Below are 6,904 nucleotides of genomic sequence, written 5' to 3'. Positions count from 1 at the left end.
GAGGCGTGTGGCAAGCAGAGCTTCAGCCGCTCCGGGGCCCCGCGCTCGTGTCCGGGACCCTCCCGTGTCTCTCCTCCTGCCCCAGGTCAGGGGCACAGGCCGCACGAGTATGTCTGCCCTGGGGGCCGAGGTGGGGATGCAGGGCCTCAGCCCTCGACCCTCGCAGGGCCCTGTCCCTGGTCCTCTCCATGAGTCTCACACACCCAAGCCGTTTCCCAACAGGCCGGGCCTCCAACGCGTCTCCAGGCATGAGTGGACCCTTGGTGTGAATGGGACGATACAGCCCTTTCCCTGTGCTGTGTTCAGAACTGTGGACGAGAGACCCTCAGCCATGCAGGCCCCTGAAGTCGCGCGTGTCCATCCCCAGACCAGTGCCCTTGGGGTTGGCCAGCGTGTCCCCTGGGCAGATCACCAGCAAGAACCGGCTGCAAGGTGAGTCGAATGGAGGAGTGAGTGCCTCGTGCTAGAGCCCCCTGGTCCCCCGTCCCCGCTCTGCCTCCATGGGAATCTGGCTCAGAGAGCTTTCCTTCAGCTCTCACAGCGCCAAACACAGGTGTTAAAGTATCCCATTCCGTGGTTTTAGCGTATTCGTGGAGTTATGCAGCCATCACCACTGCGTCCACATTTCACTACCTCCTCAAAGAGTCCCTCATTCACCAGATTTGCCCCTCGACCCTCCCCCAGCCCTGGACACCACTAACCCAGTTTCTGTCTGTGGATCCGGCGACGCGGGACGTTTTGGATCAGTGGGCTCACAGAGTCTGTGGTCTCTTGCGTCCGATTTCCTCCACTGAGCAGCGTGGACACCCATGGTGTAGCCCGGATCAGCGTTTCTTGCCCGCAGTCCAGAAGGGCTGCCGTCTCTCCCCAGGCTCGCGTTGCTGGGAGGAGCCATTCCGTGTGATCTGGGTTTGCATGTGTCCTTGGCCTTGTCCTCTAGAGCTGGGTAGATTTTGGAGAAAAGTCTGTCCACATCCTCTGTCAATTTTCTAACTGAGCTGCTACTTTTTACTGTTGAGTTGCTAAGTCACTTCAGTCGTGTCCGACTCTGTGTGACCCCATAGACAGCAGCCCACCAGGCTCTGCTGTCCCTGGGATTCTCCAGGCAAGAACACTTGTCATATATTCTGTATATAAACTTATATATATGTATTCTGTATACTTGGAGAAGGCGATGGCACCCCACTCCAGTGCTCCCGCCTGGAAAGTCCCATGGATGGAGGAGCCTGGAAGGCTGCAGTCCTTGGGGTCGCTGAGGGTCAGACATGACTGAGTGACTTCCCTTTCACTTTTCACTTTCATGCATTGGAGAAGGAAATGGCACCCCACTCCAGTGTCCTTGCCTGGGGAATCCCAGGGACGGGGGAGCCTGGTGGGCTGCCGTCTGTGGGGTCGCACAGAGTCGGACACAACTGAGTGACTTAGCATAGCATTCTGTATACTAGGCCCCTTGTCAGGCGATTCACAAATATTTTTTATTGTGTATGTTGTCTTTTCATTCTCTTGATGGGGTCATTTGGAGCACAGCTTTTCATTTTGATAAAGTCTACTTTATCGATTTTTTTCTGTTGCTCATGCTTTTTTTTCCTTGGTCGCGCTGTGCAGCATGTGGGATCCTAGTTCCCCGACCAGGGATGGAACCTGTGCCCCCTGCAAGGGAAGCGTGCAGTCCTAACCTCGGGGCCACAGGGAAGTGCCCTGTCGCTCAGGCATCCGCTTAAGCAGGGCGTGCTCCCAGAAGCCTCAGGAGTCCCTGCCCAGCGCGAGTCTGACCTCTGCTTTCCTCACACTCAGAGCCAGGCGCATGGTGCTCCTGCTGGGCCTTCTCCCCTTCCGGTTCCTCATCATCTCACTGTAACAGAATCTCCCAGGCGGCTGGGAGGGGAGTTGGGAAGTGGAAGTGTTAGGAGTGTGCGTGCAAGCTATGACGCGCCAACCTGGGGTGCCACCCACCCGGGCGGAGTGCTCATCTCCCCTGCTGATCAGACAGACCAGAGCACTTAAAACAGGGAGCCAGCTTCACTCATTTGTTCTCCGAGGCTCTTTGGTGCCCTGGGGTGTCTGGGTTTTTTGTCTTGCAGTATTGGACAATGGAGAAGCTGGAGACCCTGCTGGCCCTGGAATGATCAGAAATAACAGCCAAATGTGAGCAAGTGAGGCCTGGCAGAGGTCAAAGCCCAGGACAGGCAGGTGAGTCCTGGTGGGGATCTTAGGTGAATCAGGTGAGGCTTGAACATGTCTCTTCAGAGTCAGGGACCCAGTCAGAGCAGGTGCACCCCTGGGCAGAAATCACAGCAGCCGAGACGAGGATCACAGCCCCGGAGCAGGGACGTCCCAGCGGGGATCAGAGCCGAGGAGCAGCAGGGGCGCCCAGGCGGGGCCATCGGCAGCAGGAGCAGCTGTGCTCCAGGCAGGGCTCACAGCCAGACTGAACAGGCAGGGTCCGGGTGGACACCCTCATCAGGAGGCACGGGGGATGGCCCAGGTAGGGGCACCAGCACGTGGGACCAGGTGGCCCAGGCAGGGTCCTAGCTGGGTGTGCAGGCAGGTCTGTGCTGGGCCCCTGGGACGCAGGGCAGGGGAGGCCTCCTGCCCCACAACGTCTTCACCCCGGCCCCTCTGGGTTTCAGGGCCAGTCAGGGGCTCCAGTGGAACCCAGGAAAGATGCTGACCTCTCGCTGCACGAAGTCACCACACTTCTGCTGTGAGTCATCAGGATGCCCCTCCTTCCCATCTGGGGTGCATTTCCAGGTGCTCAAAGACCTCTCTGGAGGAGAGACCCCTTGGTCTGGGGGTGGAAGAGCAGGCCAGGCCCCAGAGCAGGAGGAGAAAGAGGTGTGCGTGTGCAGGGACGGAGCTCCCAAGGTGGGGCTGAGGGTGCTGGGCTCCTGGAGGAGGGTGGCCTGGACTGGGTGAGAGCCTGGGCAACGACTCACCTCAGGCTCTTGAGCCTGACCAGGCCTCCGCTCTCCTGGCAGGGCTGGCCAGCTTGGGGCAGAGTGGGTGATTGATAGGCACCGGCAGGAGGAGGGGCACCTCTTGGGCTGCTGTGGGGATGCAGCCCCGCCCAAGCCAGCACCCTCCTGGGGCCATTCCTCCTGTCCGGAGTCTCCTGGGCTGAGACCTGGGGGTCCGTGGGGGCAGGGCACTTCCCTGCACTCGGCCGGGCGCAGGTCCTCATCCTGTTTCTGTTGACTTCTGGTCAGGAGGAGCTGCCCGGCTTCAGCACTCAGGACCTCAGTATCCATGGCTGCAGCGTCCACTCGACGCAGGTGAGAGCCCACGCTGCAGCGGCAGGAGGGCGAGAGCCCCCAGGCACGGCCGCAGTTCCTGCCGCCCCGGCCCCGGACCTGTGAGCATCCTCGGGCCGGGAGGGGTCCGCGCCTTTCCTGGCCCTGTCAAGCTCACCCTCCTCAGGGCCTCCCTAGGAAGCTGGGAGCTGGGCCAACACCACGCCCCATTTTCCAGCAAAAGGCCCTGGAGATCGGGTGAGCCAATGAGTGAGTGAAGATGCTGAGGAACTGGAGTAAATACCAGGGCCGCAACGGAGCATCCTAACCTGAAGGGCACTGGCCTGGGCACCTCACAAGGCTCTGGGAGAATCTGATACCAGGACCGCAGCCAGCCCAGCCCGGGTCCCCGCAGGGCGAGAGCAGCAGGGCCACGGCCTGTCTTAGCTGAGGCAGAGCCTCTGCCTCCATCTCCTCCTGGGCGTCCCCCATGCGTGCTGGTCTCAGAGCAGGCTTCTCTCCCTAACACGCCAACGGGTCTGCGGAGGAACCTCCACTGGTGCCAGGGCAGGTGTGGTCTCTGCTGCTGGACCTGGAGCAGGTGAAGGCAGAGAACAGAGGGCAGGACCAGGCCTCTCCCCTCGTGTGGGGCAGCGCCCACAGGCCGGGCTGCCTCCAGGGCCCTTCACCCACCCCCCAGCACTCTCCTGGCACCTCCCAGGCCCACAGCCCCAGCCTGCCTGCCAGGAGGGCCCCGTACACCCCTGACCCACTGCCCATTCTGCTTGGCCTGGTACAGACACTCAGTCCAGAGATGGACAGATGCCACCTGGGGTCAAACTAAACCCTCCTGACAGTTGGGGGTGGGGGCGGCATGGACAGAGTCAGCCAGCAAGGGGCACAGACCAGGGGAAAAGAGCAAGGAGTCACCCAGAGAAACATGAAAGAGAAGTCACGGCCAAACCAGATGAGCCACAGGCCTGTTATTTGAAAAGCTGAATCAGGACAAGAAACAGGTCTTCTCCTGTTGCCCAGTGAGGTACCTTCAGTTCCGTTCAGTCACTCAGTCCTGTCCGACTCTTTGCGACCCCATGGACTGCAGCATGCTAGGCTTCCCTGTCCTTCACTATCTCCCGGAGTTTGCTTAAACTGATGTCCATTGAGTTGGTGATGCCATCCAACCGTCTCATCCTCTGTCGTCCCCTTCTCCTCTGCCTTCAGTCTTTCCTAGAATCAGGGTCTTTTCCAAAGAGTCAGTTCTTCACATCAAGTGGCCAAAGTATTGGAGCTTCAGCATCAGTCATTCCAGTGAATATTCAGGACTGATTTCCTTTAAGATTGACTGGTTTGATACCCTTGCTGTCCGAGGGACTCTCAAGAGTCTTCTCCAACACCACAGTTCAAAAGCATCAATCCTTCAGCACTCAGCTTTCTTTATAGTCCAACTCTTGCATCCATATATGACTACTGGAAAAAACATAGCTTTGACTAGATGGCTGTTTGTTGGCAAAGTAATGTCTCTGCTTTTTAATATGCTGTTTGGCTGATCATACCTTTTCTTCCAAGGAGCAAGCATCTTTTAACTTCACGGCTATAGTCACCATCTGCAGTGATTTTGGAGCCCATGAAAATCAATTCTGTCACAGTTTCCACTGTTTCCCATCTATCTGCCATGAAATGATGGGACCAGATGCCATGATCTTAGTTTTCTGAATGTTGAGTTTTAAGCCAGCTTTCCCACTCTCCTCTTTCACTTTCATCAAGAGGCTCTTTAGTTCTTCTTCGCTTTCTGCCATAAGGGTGGTGTCATCTGCATATCTGAGGTTATTTATTTCTCCCAGACATCTTGAGTCCAGCTTGTGCTTCATCCAGTCCAGCATTTCGCATGATGTACTCTGCATATAAGTTAAATAAGCAAGGTGACAATATACAGCCTTGACGTACTCCTTTTCCTATTTGGAACGAGTCTGTTGTTCCATGTCCAGTTCTAACTGTTGCTTCTTGACCCACATAGAGATTTCTCAGGAGGCAAGTAAGGTGGTCTGGTATTACCATCTCTTTAAGAATTTTCCACAGTTTATTGTGATCCCCACAGTCAAAGGCTTTGGCGTAGTCAATGAAGCAGAAGTAGATATTTTTCTGAAATTCTCTTGCTTTTTCTATGATCCTACGGATGTTGGCATTTTGATCTCTGGTTCCTCTGCCTTTTCTAAATCCAGCTTGAGCATTTGGAAGTTCTCAGGTCACATACTGTTGAAGCCTAGTTTGGAGAATTTTGAGCATTACTTTGCTAGTGTGTGACATGAGTGCAATTGTCTGGTAGTTTGAACAGCTTTGGCATTGTCCTTCTTTGGGATTGGAATGAAAACTGACCTTTTCCAGTCCTGTGGCCACTGCTGAGTTTTCCAAATTTGCTGGCATAGTGAGTGCAGCACTTTAACAACATCATCTATTAGAATTTGAAATAGCTCAGCTGGAATTCCATCACCTCCACTAGCTTTGCTTGTAGTGATGCTTCCTAAGGCCCCCTTGACTTCACACTCCAGGATGTCTGGCTCTAGGTGACTGATCACACCATCATGGTTATCTGGGTCCTTAAGATCTTTGTACAGTTCTTCTGTGTATTCTTGCCACCTCTTCTTAATACCTTCTGCTTCTGTTAGGTCCATACTGTTTCTGTTCTTTATTGAGCCCATCTTTGCATGAAATGTTTCCTTGGTATCTCTAACTTTCTTGAAGAGATCTCTAGTCTTTTCCATTCTATTGCAAAATTCAGACTTAAATTGAAGAAAATAGGGAAACCCACTAGACCATTCAGGTATGACCTAAATCCAATCCCTTACAATTATACAGTGGAAGTGACAAGTAGACTCAAGAGATTAGATCTGATAGAGTGCCTGAAGAACTATGGACGATTCCGAACTCCTGTTCATAAGACTGTACAGGAGGCCATAATCAAAACCATCCCCAAGAAGAAATCCAAAAAGGCAAAATATCTGTCTGAGGAGGCCTTACAAATAGCTGAGAAGAGAAGAGAAGCGAAAGGCAAAGGAGAAAAGGACAGATATATCCATCTGAATGCAGAGTTCCAGAGATGAGCACAGAAAGATAAGAAAGCCTTCCTAAGTGAGGCCCCTACATGTGGTCAGTTCCCACCGCTCAGCCCCTCTCTCCACGAGGGTACCCCAGGTCACACGGGAAGGCGCCCTGTGCACCCAGACCGAGTAAGACCAGAGGGGGAACTGCAGCCGGAGGAGGGAGCCTAGGAGGCTAGTGAGGTGGCGGACACCCACTGGTCACTGTGGGGCCACAGCCAGCATCACGCTCCTGAAAGGGCCCCCAAACCAAGCAGGTATACGCAGAAATCAGGATAATATGCGGAGGTCAAGCGTTTTTCACTATATGAACAAAAGAAAGCTCTGAAACGGGAAATATGCGTGTCTGTTAGGCCCATGGGGAGCCCCAAAGATAAATTTTTGCATCCTAACCAGGGTCTGACAGGGAGATGTCAGGACCGTGGGGCTCCGCACGCCTCCTGGGCTGTTTTAGGTCAGGGTAATGGGAGCCTGAGCCCTCAGCAGCCATCCAGTCCTCGCGGACCCCGAGCTGGGTGCTTGCCGGAGGACGCAAGGAGAGGGAAATGATCGGAGGGGAAGGAAGACAGCCGCCTCGAG

The sequence above is a fragment of the Bison bison genome, unplaced genomic scaffold (assembly GCF_000754665.1).
Source record: "Bison bison bison isolate TAMUID 2011002044 unplaced genomic scaffold, Bison_UMD1.0 scf7180017857661, whole genome shotgun sequence".
Taxonomy (NCBI): Eukaryota; Metazoa; Chordata; class Mammalia; order Artiodactyla; family Bovidae; genus Bison; species Bison bison.
The sequence above is the reverse complement of the archived record's forward strand: the minus strand, read 5'-3'. Positions refer to the sequence as shown.